At 41.7% G+C, this 22,099-nt stretch overlaps 1 protein-coding gene across 1 annotated transcript in view; it reads right to left on the bottom strand.

The window, feature by feature from the left end:
• inpp4b (inositol polyphosphate-4-phosphatase type II B) overlaps positions 1–21,410 on the bottom strand; it is a 97,564-nt gene extending 76,154 nt beyond the window's left edge. The window contains exon 1 of the mRNA XM_070855907.1: positions 21,351–21,410. The gene's annotated coding sequence lies outside the window, so the exon portion shown is untranslated. The remainder of the gene's footprint in view (positions 1–21,350) is intronic.
• Between the last annotated feature and the right edge of the window lie 689 nt (positions 21,411–22,099).

The raw sequence follows: 22,099 nt of genomic DNA, 5'->3' as shown, positions 1-22,099 counted from the left end.
CTTTGAGCACTGCGATCTAAAAAAGTAAAAATGAGTGATCTTGTTGACACGAGGCACAGGGACGTACAACCTACTCTCCTTTTCCGTCTCTCTTTCACCCTCTGTCTCCCCTTTCTCACTGCTCTGACAACATGCGTTTGCTGCAGGCATGATGTGAACAGGGGGTGTCAGCACACAGGAACTGGGTCACGGAGAGTGAGGTAGGGGACAAGCCCATCAATAACGAAGAGAGATGATCCACATTTGTAGAAAGCACACACACACGCACTTTCGCACTCCCTCACAGGCATGTCCAGATGCATGCACACACACACACACACACACTAAAAAGTCCCGCACCTGCGAGTAATACCATCAACATGCTAGCTATTGGTGCAGGAGGTGAGGGCTAAGACTGTGTCAAGGACACAGGCTGCTCCAAACAAAGCTAAAACACAGAGTAGGTAATTAAGAACAAGTGCAAAGGTGACTCCACATATTTCATCATTCTGGGCAAAAAAAGATCTTAATTAAAGCATTTGAAGCTTGTTCACACTCTACTACAGTACAATACAGTCCTTTCATTTACCAAATTTAAGTGTAAAAATGAAAACTGGATTGTGCCTGTTTTTGCAATGAATGAAAATGTGCTTCAGGTGTTGTAAGCAAACACCAGAAAGCTTCACACTCAGTAGATCTTTTACTTTCCACCTGATAGAGAACCAAGTGCAGACAGAGCTAGGGTATTAGCCTTGATACTTCACTTATCAAGCAGATTGGGTATCAGTCATAACTAGGGCTGCAAGCAGGGCTGTAATTATTTTTCATTAGTGATTATTCTGCAGACCATTTTATTAATTAACTGATCCAAAGTTTTGTCCATGAAATGTCTGAAAATACAGAACATGCCCATCATAATTTCCCAGAGCCAAAAGTAGTATTTTAGAATTGATTTTTTGATCACACAATCAGTCCAAACCCCAAGACTTTCTTACACGGCATATATATGGCATACATAGCAAATGTTCGCACTTGAGAAGCTGAAACTGGAGGCATGACATGAACAATCCACATTAAATACTTTTCTAATTCATTTCTATGTCAGTATCACAACAGAAAGGGTCCCAGAGGGACGCAAACTATTTTGTAACTGTCACAGCCGTCCCCGCCGTCATGTTACCCTACGTAAAAATGATTCTAATGAGTTTGACACCGTGAGGAAAAACAAGAACAGAAGGATTGGTATTGGGAGAGAAAAAGCTGAGTCAGTGCATTTCTCCTGTGACATACATCACAAAGGACATGTCACAGTGTCATAGAGCGAGGGTCACATGGTCAGCTGTGGTAAATAGTGCATGACTGGTGCGAGGAAGCACCCTGAAACACCGCAAAGTTCACAGGTCATTCAACATATGACTTTAGATAATGTTTCTGGCTGAAAACTTTATGCACAGCTGTATTTTTTCCCTCACATTTGTTCTGTCACATCTGTGTTTTCTTTTATTGTTTGGCTATCTGGTTACCCTTTTAACTCTAATCGTGCATCCTCCCCCTTCGTACCACTGCACTAATCTTTCTCCCTTTTTTTGGTTTCTCTGCAGTCTCCTGTATCAGATAAAAAAGGGCATCCTGTCTACTGACCTTTTCTTTCAATCATTCCCTTCCCGTGCATTTTTCTGCTACCCCATATGAATCCCCATATGCTTACGGCAAAACACTGCCCAAAACAAATTCTCCTGCCCTGGCCCACTTATAAGTAAGAAAACACAGACGCACACATGCATGTATGCATGCACACACAAAAAGAAAGAGGAATAAACCAAACCACAAGGTCAGTCAACAGTGCTATGAAAAAAGCATGCTATTGAAACGGATTTAAGAAGCAGCACAAATTCACCAAGAACACAACCCAAGCATCATATTCAGTTACAAGTTTATGCAGCACTGTGCCGTGTTTTTATCAAATAAGCAGCCAGGACCCCCAGTAGGCACCACCTAATATGCACAACGTCATATTCCTCAGCACTGACGTATCATAGCCAATCCTAGCTTGCCCTGATAACCCAGAGCACAAGGCACAGAAGGCCATTACACACCGTGGAGGAACATTATATCCCTATGTAGCCATTACTCGCAAGCCGGCACAGAACGTCTGGTAAATGGTCTTCGAAATCCATTCCTTAGCATCTTTTTATGGCCCCTCACGATGAAGGCTTTAAAAGTAATGAAGCTCTGGAGACCGTTTTCTTACGCAAGATCAAAGTGGCTGTACCACAGAAAATGAGAGAAAGATGGGGGCAAGAGGAGGAGTGGAGCTAGAAAAGAAGACAAATGATGCTCTTCCAGGATCATGGAGGATTGATTATGATGGTCTTGCTCTGTTCCTTTCTCAAATGCTCTTGCTCTCTCTTTTTTCTATCTATCTTTTCACCTCACATTCCCTTGCCTGGTTCTTCTGGCAGTTACAAGCTACAAGAAAAACTTTTGATCTATGATCTCCTTCAATAGTTTAAAAAAAAAAAGTGACATTTGCTCACCAGTGAGACATAAACAAGCTCAGGGATACAAATACACAATCCTAACCAAACACAAAAGTGCTCTCTAAAACACGCATGCACAAAAAGATCAATCAAAGACGAAAAATGAAAGACACTTGGGCAGGGGCACACACAGCTGACATAGTCTACATCTGCAGGCAATCACAAGCACTTGTCTGTGGACCTTTGAAGGCCACAGTGTCGGCCCATCACTTGGCAGAGGTAAACGGTCCAACTCAAGCTGTAGATCTATTGATTTTCTCCACGCCCTGAGTGACAGAGTGACACACACACATGGACACACACTAACTCTCTCTCAATCATTCCCTCTCTCCTTATCTGTCACACACACACACACACATTCACAGAGCAGAAAATACCTGGAGGAGAGGACATTCATTCACATGCTACGCCAACAAATGACATTTCATATAAATGGCAACGGTGACAGTTTTGACACTCACTGAATAAAATGCATCTGGCAAACATTTATGAATATGAACAGATTTATACCATGGAGGTCAGTAGTGTCTACATGAATACACTGCTCCTTCACTACAAATAGGGCTTTACAAATTGGCCTAATTAAGTCATTACAGATGTCATGACATGCCATTTATATTAACATGCAAATGTGTGCACTTGGGCACAAAATATGGACACAGTAAGTTAAAATTCACACAAAGTGAGATCACACACACATCACACGTACAGTATATAAGAACACACACGCGCGCGCACGCACGCACGCACACACACACACACACACACACAAGGAAGTCCACTTACAATTATGTTGCACACAGTCCTTGCAGCAGCATGCGAGTGAGCCAGTAAGACAGAGAGACAGAGAGCGAAGAGCTACAGAAATAAGGAGAGGCCGACAAAAAGAGAAAGAGACTGAAATAAAGAGGAGAGAGAGAGAGAAAGAGAAAGAGAGAGAGAGAGAGAGAGAGGAAAAGAAATATTTTGTCTTCTGTCTTCCTCTTAATGAGCTTCAGGACGGTCTTCCTGCATCATATCTTCTTCCAGTCCTCAGTCAGAGTAACTCCATGCATACGATAGATTCAGTCTTCAGAGCGCAGCAGGCACACTGGCTGATACATACATTGTAAACACGCAAACACATGAAACACACACACACAGACACACTCACTGCAGCCTCCGCTGTGACTGAGAACTGGCTAGAGTGAGCTACTGGCGCTACCGCTGTTGCTGCTGTGGCTGGCTTGACAGTAAGCGAGACCAGCGAGAGAGAGAGAGAGGAGGAGGAGGAGGAAGGAGCCACAAGGGGGGAGGGAGTGGACAAATACAAGCAGTCGAGCTAGAGAGGGGGAAGAAGGAGGAGGAGGGTGGAACAACAGAGAAGAGGAAGAGACAGAAAGGAAGGAAGACAAACAATTAATGGGTAGAGAACCAAGATAGCAACACAGAAAGGGGAGGGAGATATAGAAGAATATCTAGAGACAGAGAGAGAGAGAGAGAGAGAGACGGCGAGGGGGGGGGGCAGCGTTGAGACAGAGACAGACTTGTGTGTCACACTTTGGTCGTAGCCTGTGACTCAGATGGCCAACAGGAAAAGAACCACTTGCTATGGCTACTTGAATTAACATGACTTTCAGCCACAAGGTGCAAGGTGGACATGTAGGAGCGTGTGTTTACATACAACACGGATAAACACTTCAAAATTCACATTCTTGAGGATCACACAAGAGGTTTGTTGAAACACTCTACACATTTTAACTCACTCAGATATTTACTGGCGCATGCAGCTGCCACTGGGAGAGAGGGGGAGAAAAACAATCCATTTTGAGACATCGAGACAATGGTGACGAACAAACCCACACATCAACACCGGTGACACCAAGCTTAGGTTGTAACTATCTGGGCTCGAACCTTGGATTAAGCAGGGTTTGATTTACCCATGCTGACACAGGGGGGTGAGTAATTCTGGCAGAACAAAGGACACGCTCTACACTGGCCCTTATCACCCCGAGCAGGTACACAAGCAAACACAATGAGACACGCACACAAATACTTAAGCACACACGCACGCCCACACCCAGCCAGACGTGTAACATTTGTAAGTGCGCACCAACTCTAATGTACAAAATGCAGTGAGCACTGCAGGTCATGGTGATGAGTCGTCAATCTCTCTTAAATTGGGAGGTGTAGTGTGGAACTGGGAAGTGTGGGTGGAAACACTGGATTTAGAGTGTTCTTGCTGCCTTCATTACCATGAGGATTGATGACCTCGATGCCAAGTCGAAGCCAGAGTCAGATAGCACGTGCACTCATACCTGCCAAAGATTACCCAAGATGCTTTTCAGTCTGCTACCAAACTGCTTACCTCTGACTATACAACAGTATTTATGTGCATCTCTGCTGATGCCAAATCCATTTGTATATTTTATTGTTGGTTACTGCTCATTTTCTGTCAGTGATTACTGATGTGTTTTGTGGCCTTTTTTGTGTGCACTCCCACTCTGAAAACCTGAGTACAATGTGAATTTATGTTACAGAAATTGATGCTGGATAACAACATGCATGGAAAATCCTAGATCAAAGCTTGTTCAAAAAATGAATGCAGCACACTGAAAATGGGCATTATTTAATACCCTACTTTGAAGTTCAAAATGTTTGACATATTTTAGAGCATTCAGACTGTGAGTTTCTGAAAAGCACACTGAGACTGGCAGGAATTGGTCTTACATTCATCATGGGGAGCACAAGCTCCTGTACCTACCACAGTGAAAATGTTTGAGGCTCCTGGCTGTAAAAGGGAAAGCTTAAGTACTTTTTAATTCCTACTTTTTGTATTTTTAACCAGCACTCACAGCTGGTTGAACACTATCAGCACTGCACATGTACGCACACATTATTCATGGACCTTGCATGAAACTGTTGGCAGTGGAAGTGTCAGTCCATTTAAAGATCATAGAACAAATACCACTGGCTGCTGACGTTTCAGAACAGACAGCAACAAGGGATCCTAGATGACCAGTCAGCCCCAAACCCAGACAAGCACGGACAAAAGCAGGCAGGTTGTGTATTCCCTGGGTGAGCTGATGTTCTCATTCTTAGCTGCCGATCCTCGACATTGTCCTTTCCTGACTTATTCTTTTCATGGTTCTCTACCTTGACCTCATTCCCTCGCTTTTGATCTGTAAAAAAAAAAAAGTCTGGAGTGAGACAGAGATGCAGTCAGACCTGCGCTCAGCCCTTTTTGCCCTTCTCGATGTATTTCATCATTGCATCACCAACGGCTTACGTGGAACAAAGGGACAGACAACAAAAGTGGCAATGTGGCTCACTTATGCCAAGACAAAGGGCAATTTCACCTTATTGGCCTGAAAATAAGACTGTTGATTGATTTTGAAAAATCCTGTTTGAAAAAGTGGAGGTAATATTATATAAGAGTGATGCATTATGGGTTGTTTGTAGCCTTAATGTTGCTAGGCTAGCAAGTTTCTTTAGGTCTATTCAAAGCATGTCTTTGAGTGTTTTTAGGAAGCCGTGCTGTTTTAATTGAAGTGTTTCATATTTCAGTTTATTATTTCAGAGAAAAAAGTCTCAAGACTGATAATTATCTCCTCCTTGGACTAACAGTGTCTTTGTGAAACTTTCCTGACTGGGCTAGTCTGAAAGTGTTTCACATCATCAAAAAGTCTTAGGTTTTGAAAAACAGCCAGCTAACAATCAGGGTTGTCGTATATTCAGATCAATACGGCAGGTTCTGCCTATGAGTTTTGATGTATTGGTCCGTTGGGTATAATCAGCTGCTAAGGGGTCTTTAAGTGTTCCAGACTGACCTGTGTATGTCATAGCAGGCTCCAGATGCTGTGTACTTCTTGTTATGTTGCTCACGCTGGTCCTAAGGCGGGTGTGAATGCTCCAAGCAATGTGAGCCAGAATTATCGGAGTGTAATAATACTGATTTATGCTTAGATACAAAATACTTTGATGTGTTCGTCTAGTGTTTTTTTTTTTGCCATTACATGCCTTATTAGTCCTTTGTACTATTTTTGTCTGCTTTATGAATAACTTCTGAAATGTATCAAAGGCACTAAGCGCACCTACTGTAAAACAAAAAGTATGACTCGTTGTGCAAACATGAAACTGAAACAGCAGAGATGAATGCCTTCTGGGTCTGGTTTTGATAAAAAGAAAGCTAAACTTTAATCTTTTTCAACTCTAGTAAGATTATTGAGTGTAAAATCATGGAAGTGGGCTCTTAATTGGCATAGCTTTCCATGACTTAACTTCTGTGCTCACATAATTCAGTGATATTCCTTATCTCACTTTGGAATCAGACAAGTGTAAATTACCATGAGAAAACATGGAGGGTTTCAGAAAAATCCATATCTAAAACAAATTATGAAGTGGACTAGGAGGAACAACAACAAGGGATGCATTACTGTGCATTATGATTAAGAACTGAATCAATATTTTAATATCCGAGTGATGTCGAAATTGAAGCTACAGTGGTGCAGTTTTGTCAATATCTAATGTATTTGGTAGTTTAATTAGCCAGCTGTTTGAAGAATACAGTTCACTGTGCTGAAATGTGGGCTCCAATGACAAACAAACTCAATCATTATCCCAGCCCATTATGCTGCCTTTGATAGTGTTGTACTGAATATCAAGTCTTCGTGTTTTGGGGGGGGGTGGAAATTTTCCATTGAATGAATTTAGTGTGCTATTTTTTACCATTGTTTGTCAGCAGTGTGCCAGAGGAGGATGTTTTTTCTGTGGCCGTGAAATTTGCTTTTCAATCAGATAATGTCACAATTCATGTGCGGTATCACACAGACAAAATCATACACCATCCAAACACTGAAGGAGGTAAAAGAAAGTATAGTTGTGGCTTCCTGTCAGCGCTGCTAGTGGCTGTCATCGGCAGTTGGATATGTTTAGTGCACTGAAAATACATGTTCTGTGATCTGACATCTCAAAAACATTTAAAGTGACACTCTTTCTGTGCTAAAACTAAAAGAACCAAGAAGATATTTTTGCACCAGACTCAAAGACTTGATAATCACTCAAAGCAGGCTGGACTTTCAGCCTGAAAGGTAAATACTCACTGAAAGCTGACTGCTGAGAGACAGGGGAAACTCCTTTCACGATTCCTTCTCCCGCAGTACAGAGGGATCTATAGAGCTATGTATGATAAACGTTGCTGAGCAGCAGGCAAAGTAATATCCTTCTTCCCACAAAACAGTTTGAGGTTCCTGGATATTTCCTGTCACAGAAGGAAAACGACAGGCAAGCAAAAACCCAGGCTAATATGGGCGAAGTGTTCATGCCTGCTCTCATATACATTCTTCAGCTTGTCAATGCTTGTCCCCCAAACAAGACGCACTTCCTACCACCCTTTGTTTTTCTCCCTCCCTCTCCCTCTGCTTACTAGATCACGTTTGGTTTTAGAATGATAAGGACGCGATTGTGTATCATTAAATAAAAAAATCAGATTCCTGCATCTATGTCTGTCTCAGAGACAAAGCTGCAGGTAGACAGAAGAAACTCAAGTTGTGGCACATGCAGCCTGTCCTTGGTACACTAGAAGCGCACTATTGATGTCATTCCCCCACACTCTCTTCTTTGGTTCATAAACTTTAATGGCTAACCCCACTGCAGACTCAGTGATAAAAATCAAGGCTCTTTCACTCACAGTCTGTAAACATGAGTTGGTAGCAGCTCCAAAGACTGTACAGCCCCATTCAAATCCCCTCTACTGACATGAGTATTATATTTAAATTAAAGCACAGCAAACTTGAAGCTGTTTTGATAGAGTTGCATTTTAACACGCACTTTTGTCTCTGTCAGCACATAAGATTGATCCATATGATCATGCACTTACAGTATGCAAATGTTTATTAGCAGCTACTTACTGCAAGTTGCTATCTGCTTCCTCCTCTCTGACTGCGGTTCAAGTTTAGACCTACAAATGTAGCAGTGGCAGGAAGTTGCATGCAGAGGATGCACTTAATCATTTTATCACTTTCAAAACATGTTGCTAAACTTAGCATCCTGTTTATCACATTATCTGTTTCATTTTGGTCGTGGCCGAAGCTTTTGGTGTCATGAAAATATCTGCCATACAAACAATAGTTGAATGAAGTCTGTAATTTTGTGCCCTGCAGAGTTTCAGAATAAGGTTCTTTGTAGTAATTTACTTAAATACCTTTGGATAGGTAGCAGGGAATGCGCAGGTTGCAATTCCCTGCCCTTATGTAACAGCAAGAAGCTGCTAGCTCACCCCCAGGCTTGTTAGGCTACAGGCTATGCTGGGTCTGTCTCTCTCACTCTCACGCTCACTCACACACACACACACACACACACACACACACACACACATACACGCACGCACGCATGTAATAGTACTATAATATGCTAGCTCATGCCTGAAGTGGTTGATAGCTCTCTTCTTCAGAGAGCAGGACTATGGGGGCTGTGAAAGTAAACAGCTCGGATCAAACCAACTCTCAGCTCCCTTTGAAGAGTGGGAGACAATTACGGAGATCAATGGTGCAGCCCAGAGGTGGTTAACAGCCAAGACAGGCAGACAGACAGGGATTGATGTCCCGTAATATCTAGAGAGTCTGCTCCTCAGTGACTTCACTGTACAGTCAAATCCACGGCGTGCAGCATCTGCACTGAACATACTTGTCGGAACAGAATGAGCTCTGCCCTGAGGCTTCACATACTGTACCTGGGAGCATTTATTCCTTAGTGTGCCAGATTGAAACACAGCTTTATGGATTTCACCAAAATACATTTCAAGCTGGAGCAGATGGGGGTCAAAGTCCTGTGTGGGTGGATGGCTCTTTTTGCAATATTTTTCAAATTTTAGACTGGTTGTGCTTAAGTACTAATCACCATCTTCATTATAGATAAACACTACAAGGCATAGAGTTTTATTAGAAAATAATGAGGGTCGTATGTGATCTCTGTGCTTGCGTGTGCCTGCATCTTTTTGTGTGTGAAAGTTACACGTTTCTTAAAGCTATGTTTGATACCATTTGTCCAGTGATAAAGACAGCAATAACAGATTGAAAAGCCGCGCTACCCAGTGCCAGGCTTGAGTGTACGTCTGTGTGTGTCGCTCACGGTGCAAAAGGTGAGCCCCAAACTGTAGTTTAAAAGCCCTGGAAGCACACTTTCTCTTACTGTGTTTCAGAGTTTCAGAGCAAGCTCTCCTGCTCCTTCCTTTCCCATGGGATAATGTAAGTCCAGATACTGTAGAAGGTAAAATTTCAGACAGCTCCCAACACTTTGACTTAGTAAACAAGATGCAGGAAAGAGCGGGAGAAGTGCAACAGCCACTGGCTATTTTTGTACCTCAGTACACCACAGACATATTAGTTGCCTAAATGACATATTTGCCAGTTGATGTGGAACAACACCAACAAAAGAGCCTTTTGAACTAAATATACTGCTTATGTGGAAGTCGAATTTGTCCTTGGTGACTATGAGATAGCAGATGAATAGATTCAGAAACTGTGTTTTTTTTTTTTGTTGAGTACACTCATGAATAGCACATTAGATTCTTCAAAAAATGAGATAAGATCAAAACAAATATATTTGTATTTCCTGGGGAGGGAAAAAATGCCTCTTTCAGATGTTTAAAGGCTTCCCACCCTCTTTGGGTGTGCAGAAGGGAAACAATGTTGGCTGATTTCTGATTATCATATAATTCCATCTGTGCTAACAGAAAGGAACAACAAAGCAGCAACATGAGCCCTTCTGCCCCACACTCATTTACTTTTCACTTCTCCTGGGCGAGAGGAGGAGGAGGAGGAGGAGGAGGAGAAAAGCAATGTGTCATTATCTTCATCAACAAATTTAGGAGGCGGACTGCTGCACATGTGGTGATGATATACGGTATTGTCATGTTTGAGCACAGCAATGCTGGGATAGATAGGGAAAGTTATGAATTACCGTCATAAATGCTGTACATCTATCTCAATTGCACCCACCCAGCATGACCATACAGCACACTGACACCCACACACACAAGATTACGAGGGCTGCTTGCCCACAGGCTTACACATGTGCAGACACACGAAAACTTACACACAGTACAAGACCCTGGCCTGGCTGGCAAGCTCATCAGTGGCTCAGTTAGCCATGGAAAATAGCTGCCTTTACACACACACACACACACAGCCAACAAGCATCAGCACTTTCCACCAGCGGCTCTCAAAGGAAACCATTACACTGCAGAAACCCGCGGGAAGCCAGGCAGAAAGGGGATTTTCTCAAGCACTTTTTCTCTCTTCCTCTCTCCCCTCTCCTCTCCCAAAAAAGAAAAAAAAAAACTAACTTACACTAAGCTACTTTTGCCAGAGAAAAATAGATTACAGCCAGCCAAGCGTCTAATTCACCTGTGACCCAGTAATTCATTTGGCTGATAATCTGCTATTGCAGGTGACACTAACAATCACCGATATGATGGGTAGAGAGGCGAGTGAGGGTTAGGAGAAGTATGGGTTGGGCTGATTGGTGGAGGAGATATTTGATTAAATTCTCAAATGAATAATGCATTATGAAATTGATCCAGACAAATCCCACCTTGAGGAGATTGGAGTAGGATTATACAGGGAAGGGTTTGGGAGAGGTTATGACAAAGAGGAGGTTTCTTGGAAAGGTGCACTTCAGCATCAAGTGGTTACCTGGTGCTTGATAAGGCAATTTGCCATGCTCCATTTATATGCACATCAGCTGCATGCTGATAGAATATACTGTGAGTTACATGCAGAGTAATAGATTATGTGGGATTTAGTACAGTATATTGCACACGACCGTAACCTTTTCTATCAGATGGCCTTGAGAAGAAACCAAGCGTAAGCAGTTTCCGCTCCCTGCTCATTTATTGTTTCTCAGAATGCTTTTTACATTTAATTGCGTTTTGGTGTATTGTTGGCTTTAAAGGAATGTTATATGAAAGTTCTATGAAAAGTTATGACTATTATACAAACGTCATCTATATACATTTAATTTTAATTATTTACGATTAGAATTAAATTTACAGGAATAGTTTGCCATTTGGGGAGATGCATGTACTCAGTTTCTTAATGAGAGTTGCGAAGATTGATACCACTCTCATGTCTCTACGGTTAGCTTAGCTTAGCATAAAGAAAAGTGCAATATGTTGTTTGTACGCTTTTCTGTGTTGGTTAAACTTACAATATATAAAATGTTCATTTGTGAGCTTCAGGTGGATTTTGCTGCCTATGAACGAGGACAGACTCATCGTTTCATGTCGATGGTTTCCAGTCTTTGTGCTAAGCTAAGCTAAGGGAATGTAGGTTCCAGCTTCATTCTGAACAGACAAATATAAGAGTGGTATTGCTCTTTTGTCATTGATTGCACATGCATGCTTGGCACCCATGCTCTTTAAATATTTCTAAATCGCCTGTGAATGTGATTTAGTGTCTTTTTAGTGTATTTTCCCTGATGTTACACATGCGCCAAGGTAAATACTAATGAAAATATACTTAATTTATTGGACGTGAACCCACTGTCTCCACATTGTAACACTTGTATTAATAGACTATTTAATTCACTTGTGTTAACTTGTGGCTTTTCCCTGGAAAGAAAGGGCGTCTCCTCATGGCAACAGTACCAGACATCTGCGCAGCAGTTTTTATAAGTAATTAACTTCTCTGCTTAGATTTAGTTCGTTGCTTTTAATGAGCATGGACTATTCCAACAACTATTTTCACGAATGACTGCATATACCCTCACAACAAGAGAGATCCCAGAGAGCACTTAATTTCAAACAATTGTAAATATTCATCGGCACAATGAGTCACTTTATTGAAGTGCATGTCAACACAGTGGGGGGAACAATGTGGAAAAGCAAAGTAATTATCTGGTGCCTTCCTAAATACAGTAAACAGGAGTTGGAAGTATTGTCAGCCAATGGAAATGATATCATTACTGTGAGAAAGCGCTTCAGAGGCTCGTGCTCCAGCGTGATATGTTATACTGCTAACTGCCTGTCCATGAGGCTTTTCAGATGCCATGTGAGACATATGTAGTATTAACCTGACATGGCAGAGTGAGTGCTCAGTTGTCAATAAAAATGCTTTAGAGTGTTTAAACGTTCTATTCTCTAGGGTGAGGGACCATTTATTCCCCTTCAATTGTCATCTGTCTGGCTCCAACACTTTTACAAGTGTGCTAAAGTTAACAGGATTTTCTTTTTAATAAGAAAAGGCAGACAGAGCAGTTCTTTCAAAGCTTTGAGGCCAATCTCGCCCCATCTGTACAGTACTTCATGTTGAAGAAGCACTTTAATTCATTACTATGTCAAATGTATCGGTCTTATGAAAGGCAAATCCCATTCAGGATTTGGAGGATTGCCATAGAGTATATATTCTGAATCCATAATATTAAAAGCTGCCACGGTTTCTTTAAAGATGGGCTTGATTTGCAGTCAGTGATCACAAACAGGAAAGACTTAATCCCTCTAATATCTGAATATTATCCATACATTGGTCTTTAATAATGCGTGAACAGCACTTTTCTGTTGCTTTCATGCAGCTCAGGTACTTAATGCAGAATTCTCATTCGAGGGTGCTTAAATGAAAACCTCATCAATTATCATACAAGGCAAAACAGGTTTCTCCCTCCTTTCCTGCATGATGTTTTATCCTCTAACTATTGCTTTTAATGAGGTATGAAACGCTTAGGCCATTGGCAACAGTAATGGAAGCAGTGTTATAAACAAAATCAGCTCAGTAATCAAGTGAATAATTAGCGAGGGTGTCAAAGCACAGAAATTTCAACTTAGAAAAACAAGTTGAAATCAAGGAGAATTTATGAAAGAGGATTTCTGAAGACAGTCTGTGATGCCTGATGGGTATAGGGCAGATAAAAGAGAGGCGCTTCCCGGATTTGGAGAGGCAACTGGAGGTTCACAGACGTGTAATTGTGCAATCCATCAAATGCACTCTTTGTTGCCTGCGTGGCTGGAATGTGAAATTAAATGCACATAAATGAGGATAATTTATGGCCAGTTGGACTGGATAGGATGTGAGAGTGGCAAAAGTGGGACTTCTGTGTACACTATATCATATCATAATCACTGAGACTGCAGCACTTTTCCCTGGTGAAAGTGAGGTTGTTGCTACACATCATACTGGAGCTGTATGCTGAATGCCAAGAGTTTCTCACACATATCCACAAGTGATATCCTTAACCTCCCCTCAAGTTCCCATAGTTATGATTTGTCCCCATCCGTGTGGCTCACTTGACATTGTCATGATTGACGAATGTCAAACCTGTCACCATCCATGGAGCTCACTCTTCTCTGTTGTGATTGGCACAAGTCACACCTCGGCTAACTTTTTGCAAATTATTTCACACATTTTCAAGTGTTTGATTGACTCAAAGGTCAGAAAAAAAAACAACTTGCTACTGAAAGCTTAGGTAGAACTGGTTGTCATACACACACTAACATCTTTAGCCTGAAGCTATCTTTGACTCACTAATTTCTAGGATTGTGGCAGAGCCCCTTTGTCTCAGCCTAACAATTCCTCTATATCATGTAGTCTAACCAAGACCATTGGTTTAATCCGTGAACCCAGCAAACTAAATCTGTGGAAAAAATGTAAGAACAGTGTTCTCCCCTCCCTCATTCTTACCACTGTGGTGCTCTTGGGCAAGCCCCTTAACCCTAACTGCACCAGTGGAGCTTCTCCGTGGTGAACAGTTCAAACTATCAGACTGTCAGAGTGTGGCTAAGGAGGTAGAGCGAGTCAGCCATTAATTGCAAGGTTGGTGATTCGATCCCCTTCAGCAAGACAGCGAACCCAGACTCGCCCCTGATGATACTATGTGAATGAGTGAATGAAAGGCAAATTGAATAGCACTTTGTCCATTAAGGTAGTAAAGCGCTATTTAAGTGCAGTCCATTCGGCAATTATTACGGTTGTAGTGTGAAAGTGTGTTCCTGTGTGACAGTATGACAGCACGACTTTCAGTGACCACTCATGATAAATAATGGCTAAAAAATACTGCGCAAGTTCAATAATACCTTTAAGGGCAATATATTGGTGTCAAACATAATAGAAACAGCATTACTCTGACATTCTCGTAAGGCTACTTTGAATATATCTGTACTTTGCAGAAAAAAACTATCCTATTTTCATAAGGCAGGACACACTATTATGTATTGATTCTCATTTTTAATATACTGTGTTCAAATAACACTAATTGGACTATTGCTATAATTGGCAATACTCATAGCCATAGTAACAGTGTCAGTAAGCTGCCAGTGCAGAAGAAGAGGGGTCAACAGTTTGACTAATTTTAGTATTGCCGACTTGAACAGCAGTACTTTTCAGCACTTGTGACATTGGCTGACATTGCTTCAATGATGGTGAGGGAAGCAAAGTGGCCATCAGACAAGACAGTCCTTATCTGAGGACTGTTACTCTCATAGGTTATCACTGCTCAGCTGTCCACCCAATCACTACCAAGACCTTTCTTGGATATCTCTAAGATTGGTTCTTGTAAAAGTGTGTTTATGTTTTTCTGTGTGCATGTGTGTGCGCGCGCGCGCGTGTGTGTGTGTGTGTGTGTGTGTGTGTGTGTGTGTGTGTGCGCGCGTGCGTCTGTGTGTCCTCCAGCCTTCTCTGACTGTCTGCTCTGTTTCCCTGTCTGCTTCAATTCCCCCCCTCTCCCTCACTCTCTTTTCTGGCAGTAAACCCGTGCACTCACAGAAAATTCCCACCACATTGACACTCATCCAGCTAAAAGCAAGTGGCTATGCCAAAAATATGTCAAGTCACCGCTTTTTACACATCATGATTATTGACAGGGCAGGATTAACTGAGGCTGGGATTCTCCATACTTCAGCAGTTCATAATTGGAGCGACAATTCATGATGGAACAGTGGCTGCTCAAACTGCCTCCTGAGATGTGGCTAATATCTGCCAGTCAAACAGTTCTCAAATCAGGTACACAGCAGAGAACCTGCAACAGTCACAGCAATGCACCATTGTATATGGTATGGATTGACTGAAAGCTAACATAACTGTGAAGCAGGTAATGTTAGACAAGAGCTATTTTTTATTTTAGCATTAAAATTTATGTGGAATTTGAAAAATGTGTTTCCCCAAAGGCCTTATGTCCCTGAAACATCTAGCAAATAGTTTGACAATTCAAAACAGACGACGGAAAATATGTATTCTTAGTACAAACACAACTCCTGAACTTGAAGCTATCAGAAAATGTACTCTCACAAAGCCACAAAGAAACTGAGTTCTTCAAATAGACTTGTGAACACAGCTCAGTTCAAAGGTAACAGATATCTAACTGAAGGAGACAATAGTAAATCACCTATTTGTACAGTCTACTCGAAAGGCATCTTTCTCAAGGAAATTCATAAATAAACTTACATAAACTTACAGGACTACAAATGGTGAAGCAAAGATTGTGGATTGGCTTTTTCCAGGTATAGATATAGACTGAGCTAACTAACTAGTTGTTTGTTACAAAGCACTCACTTCCAGTATCAAATTTTGTACGTCAGATTCTCCAGCACAAGTGAGAAAGGGAATTTTTGCTTTTGAAGCCATCAGGTTTCAGATTTTCCAAGTTTTTCCAGTGCCAACAAGTGGCATACAATACAAATACTCTAATACCCTTATGTTACGATTTTATAGGCTTTATAATTGTGTTGCTCATCTCTGAGTAAAAGGACATTTTAGTGTTACTGATCGACATTTCAGTTCGCTGTGCCAGCAAAGCAAGTGGTGCTTACATATTTGGTACAATGGCAGCCAACCAAACATTTAAGCTAAAATAATATGATAATATTATCATTATTATAAAATAAGCAGGCTAACTTTGCTAGTGGGTGCTCTATAGGAGACATATTTTCCCATACAACACATTGGGGGAATGCATTCAGAAAAGTAAAGGGCGGTAGTAACTTCCCCTTCAGTATCACGCCATCCTTTTCTTGATTTCTGACCCAAAGAAAACTGCTTTAACTACACAGGGTGACAGAGCAAATGCACTGTAAGCAACATACATACCACATTAAGTATTTCCCTGCTTCAGAATCCTATTTGAACTAGTACAGAAAGTTCAAGCAAGGGACCCACTGAAATCCCACTAATGCTTTAGGACTCCTCTAATACAGCCTCTATCCAATTTCCTCACCGTATGTGTGTGTGCGTGTGTGTGTGTGTGGCAAACGTGCCAACAGTTTGAGATGGAACTTTGATCATCTCTTTCTCCAATGCCCTCTGAATCAAAGATATCTTGCTCTATCCCTTTACTGCAGATTATGTGTGTGTGTGTGCATCAGGCTGTGTGTGGCAGCTAGAGGAAGAAATGGCCATTATAGTAACACAGTAAAAACCCCTCTGCTTGTGTTTTATTTGATTGAATACATTTTATGGCGGCTTTATGGAAGTGACCGGACATGTGCCATTTTCCTGTTTTACTCAAATGAGGTCTTTTGTTTGTCACACTGCGGTGCACATCACAGAAACCAATCAAAATTCCTCACCATCGCCGGTAATAGGAATGCAAACTGAAAACTGCATTACACTTCCATTCCAGATTGTGGAGAGCAAAGGCAGGATAAATGAGGCTGTGATTAGAGAGAAGAGCTCTTCCAGAGGCAGCTGTCCCATCTCTTTATACCATGAGAACGCTCAGTAATAGGTTTGCTCTGACAACAAACCACAGGTCTGTCATTAGCAGGGTGTCTTCAAGCTTCTTCACAGAGGTAAGTGAAGCACAAATGTGATGCACCCAACATCCACAAATAATCTTATTTTCCTCTTTCATATCCTTTGTATTTACCTTACCCCTCTCAGATGAGCCTTGCTCTAATTTCTAATGACCAACTATTGAGAATTATTCCAACAGCCCTAAATGGCTCTCTAACCACATCTTCCACAACAACCTCCAATGCAGATAAAATCTATTTACTATTTATACTTGAATCTCTAGCCCGTACTCATCTTGTGCTTTCTACCATGACCATCTACCATGTTTTTTTCTTATTCCTTATTTAAACAATGTTCGAGACAACATGCAGCAAATGAGTTATACTTTGAATCATCTTTGTTAAAGTTATTATGCTCAAAGAATTGCCCGAGCCTGACAAAATCACTATAAATGAAGTCATCTCTCTGAAGTATATCTCTTTTCAGCCACAGTGAATATTTCTTGATTCAGTGATCAGAATGCAAGCTGAAAGGGATTTTTTTTTTTTTTTACCCCTGGGAGCCATTCAAAGTGCAGTTGCAGGTAAGACATCAGTGACAAAGTAAGGCTAGCCTGTCATCCTTTGACAACTAGGGCTTGAGGGGGGGATCACTTACACCTGAGAGATATCTAACCCTGTCGTACTCCTTCTCACACCTCCACTCCCTCACTTATCGTTCTCGCAGCCCTGTGCGTGTTCTCAAATATTCATGACCATGCAGCCAGTGTCATCTTAGAATATCTAAATGGGAAGCCCAAGGCAGAGAGAAATCATCCTACTATGAAATTCCCCGGTCCTCTACGAATGTTAAAGCAGTCATCTATAAACTTCGCTCCATCAGTTCCCTCCCCTTCAATGTTACAATTTCTTCCCTTCTTATTCCCACCCAAAGCTCTTACGCTGAATAGACACTGTGGTATATCAGACACAATAGCAAATGTACAGTGTTTTTTTAAATATATATATATCTATCTATATATATGTATATTCAGTGGTTACCATGTGTGTGCTTTTCTTTGCAGTGAATCAGCTCGTGGCACAACATCTGCTAGCGGAGCTGAAAGTGATATGTAAAACTTTTGACAGCTGATTTGTTAAACACACACACGCAAACACAACAAATTGCCCCCATGCTTGCGCTCTCTCAAAAAAAAAGCAACATTAAATGACTGAGCCTTGGCTGAGTGATTCCCGATCTGCCACTTAAGCGGCTGGGGGCTGACGCATTGTGCCAGCTCATGTTCAGGGTCATGCTTGTGTCACTTAAAGACTCTCTAATGAGACCCAGACAAGCACGCTGTGCCCAGTTAAGCGGGGCCGAAAATCTAAAAGCCAACCACAGCATGAGAGCATTCGTGCCAGAAAGAGGAAATGAAGATCTTCGAGTATTGGAAGGTCACCACATGAAGTTTACGAGGAAAAAGGGACAAACTGTCCTGATTCAATTCAGTTTTTTGAAAATGTTCACAGAAAGTTTGGATGCAGTTCATCATTCCAAACTTTTTCCTTTGATAGCGGTGGGAGGGAGGGGGTTGAAGATGAGTGAAAAAGGCTCAACAGGACCTGTTCTGTAAGGCTGTTGGTTCAACCTTAAGCTGTAAAAGCCAAGCTTGAATGAAGTGCTCTGTTGTGCAGCAGTGATGTTCTTGACAGACTGACAGGAGCTACTGAGAAAAATCACTAACAGAGAGACAGTGAAGGACAACATGAGACATTCAAACCCCCAAATTCTAAAGCAGACATAAAATATTTATCCGACCCTTCTACATTAGAAGAATGTTTTAGAGAGTTTTCTAATATAGCCTTTCTTAAGAACTTGGGTACCAGCAAAATATCTTTGTATCAAGGCATTAACTTGCCAGGCCACATGTTCAGTTTAGTAAAACCTCTGGTGACGGCAGGCTGCACAACAAAAGAGCTACTCCTAGTAAGGAGGCGGCTAATGAACGGAGAGTTTGTGTAATGTTGAGCTCACATGGGTTCTGTTCAATATGAATATTCAATACACACCTTAGAATACACCATTGTGTTCCCATTTCAAGTGTATTTCATCCACGATTATGTGTCAAGGCTTAACTCCAAAAGGTAGAATACTTTAGTTAATGGCATTCCACAAAAGTGCAAGTCAATGATGTGCTACATGGTAAAAAAAAATTATAAAGTAAATTGATCTATGGATTTAATCTCTCAAAGATTTTGTGAATGATCTAAACCAGTGTTTTCTAAACCTGGTGTTGGAGGCCCATCGCCCTGTATGTTTTAGGAGTTTCCTTGCTCCAACCTGATCCAAATAAATGGGTTGTTATCAAGCTCTGCAGAAGCCTGATAATGATCCATTCACTTGAATCAGGTGTGATGGTGCAAGGGAACATCTAAAACACGCAGGGCGGTGGGCCTCTGGGAGCAGGCTTGGGAAACACTGCTCTAAACACTTTGTATGTTCATTTGTTGAAACTGGGTGCAAGGACAGCAGAAAACTCGGAGAAGATGCTCAGAACCAAGTTTTGCAGATTTGGCAAAGTTATCCTGGCACAGCACGGCACAATCTGGAAAAGAAGCTGGAGCAGGATGAATACATTACTATTTGGATTAATATATTATCAGCAGGGGGGGTTTGTATTTGCCTCAAAGCTGCCCTCTTTCCCTTTATTACCGCGAGACAGGATTGCAGGCCAACCTTTCTAGGGAGAGTATTGTCTCCAGGAAGTGCAGAGTTGCATGGCACAGATATACATTGTCCCAAATTCTAAGATACGGCACTCCAAATATGCATGAAGACCAGATGATGTCCCTGCTTCAGCTGAATTTATGTCTCCGGGGACAGAAATTCAGTACACACAAAACAATGCATGCAAAATTATTGTAAGAGGCAGAACCTGTGCAGGTAGGTTAGACTACATAAATCATTGAACCTGAAATGTGTTTACAGTTATTATGGTCTGTTGCTTATATGCTTTTTAAACTTAATTAAAAGCTTATTTTGGGGAAGTCAGATGGGCATGTTTACTGTATATTCTGTACGAAAAACCTAGTAGTCTCGCTGTTTACTTCAATGCATGAACTGACAGCTCCCCATAATAATCCCACTGACACGAATGAAAACATTATATGAATTATCCAGAGGAAATGGTGTTTGGAGTTGCTTCAAGAAAAAAAATGTCCTGAAATGCTTGATGGAGCTCAAGATGCATCCTGAGGAGGATTCAACTGTATAAACAAGAAATATGTACAGAGTGGTATACCAGTCTGGTGTTTAGAAAAACACAGAAGCCTGTCAACCTATTTCAGTAAAGCTTGTGTGGTAGCTAAAGATTAAAGCAATCAGTTACAATAGCCACAATGTTTTGGCCTTTGCACTACTACAACCACCACTCAAATAACGGCATTAATACAATACATTTGCAAATACTAACAACTGCAATAATTGAGTCTTTACTCAATCATATAGCTCATGAATGTTTCATAGTAAATTATGCCAAACTGAGATTTTGGCACCCAGGGTTGGGTGCTTGATTAAGATCATGCATACATCCACGCTGAAGAGGCTGTTATAAAGTCTGTTTAAAATGTCTCTATCAGAGGGCCCAGCCCATTCAGGATTCCATGTCTATCTCTCTTTCCCATTCCCACTGATGTGCCGGCTGGTTTTCCCACGGGATCAACGCCAAAGGACGGGCTGCCATGCTCAGATGCTCATCGGAAGCGCACACCCTTTTCCTTCAACACTCAAGGCAAAGGTCTTAGTCTGAGACTGAGTCAAAACAATGATTACTAAGATAGCGCCAAAAGTCTTTGCCTGCTATGAATGAGCACACAACTCCTTGCACCTCAGAATCTGTAGGATAAATTTAAACATAATGAGATTCTGCTGCAGATTTCACACAGCTTTTCATGTTCATCCCCTGTACAGTTTAAAGCTCAGTGCTGCACAACCAACATTTGAAAGATGACTGCTTCACGACTGGCTTTGAACTGTTTTTCATCATTATCTCTCTCTTTCACACATTGATTTTTTCAATATGCAAACATACAACACACACACACACACACACACACACACATATATTAAAAAACCACAACAACTGTTTACTCACTGATTCCTGGCTCTTGTCCTTTGCATCATACACAGTCAGCTTGACTAGTGTCTCCGGGCTAGCAGGATACTCTGAAGGGAAGGTCACCCCCGTCAGAAACAGCGGGTCTTTGTTCGCCTGTCAGAGAGAGGGACAACACAGAAACAGGGTGAGATTCTGGATGTGTGTTTGTGTGTGCATGTGTGGTAGTGTGTCCCATCATGCACATTTCTACTGCAACACACATGTTCAAAAAAAAGCAGGAAGCCACAGGGAGAAAAGAAGGGAGGGAGACTTGGGTGGGTAAATGAACCAACAGCTGGGCCCAGTCTGTCGTTCTCCTCCCGCTGGCATTTCTCTCCATTCCTCTAGCAGTCCCCGCTGCCTCTCCTGGGCACACAAAAAAAGAGTAGATAGAGCTCTCCTGGTGGGTCTACCAGGAGCTCTGGCATAACTACAGTATCCTAACTGAGACCGCAGGCCAGGAGCAACACATGTTGACAGGTAAGTTGGCACAGGGGCAGGGTAGCAATGGGATTAAACCAATGCTCACAGCAGCCAGTGTTGGGTCTTCAAACTTAACAGAGGGCTGTATGGCGTTAGCAAATATTCACTCACAACTTTCCTGAAGTCACAATACCCAGTCATCACCGTTAATTTCCATGACTTTCGAACTGCAGGGCTTGTTTTGCCATGGTCTGCAGAGACCTTGCTTTTATGACACAGTAAAAATGCCCACCTTGACGAGTGTTACTGGTATTTACTTAAGA

Source organism: Pempheris klunzingeri, chromosome 3 (assembly GCF_042242105.1).
Source record: "Pempheris klunzingeri isolate RE-2024b chromosome 3, fPemKlu1.hap1, whole genome shotgun sequence".
NCBI classification, from domain to species: domain Eukaryota; kingdom Metazoa; phylum Chordata; class Actinopteri; order Acropomatiformes; family Pempheridae; genus Pempheris; species Pempheris klunzingeri.
Note: the sequence above shows the minus strand (reverse complement) of the source record. Positions and strands in the feature narration are given on the sequence as shown.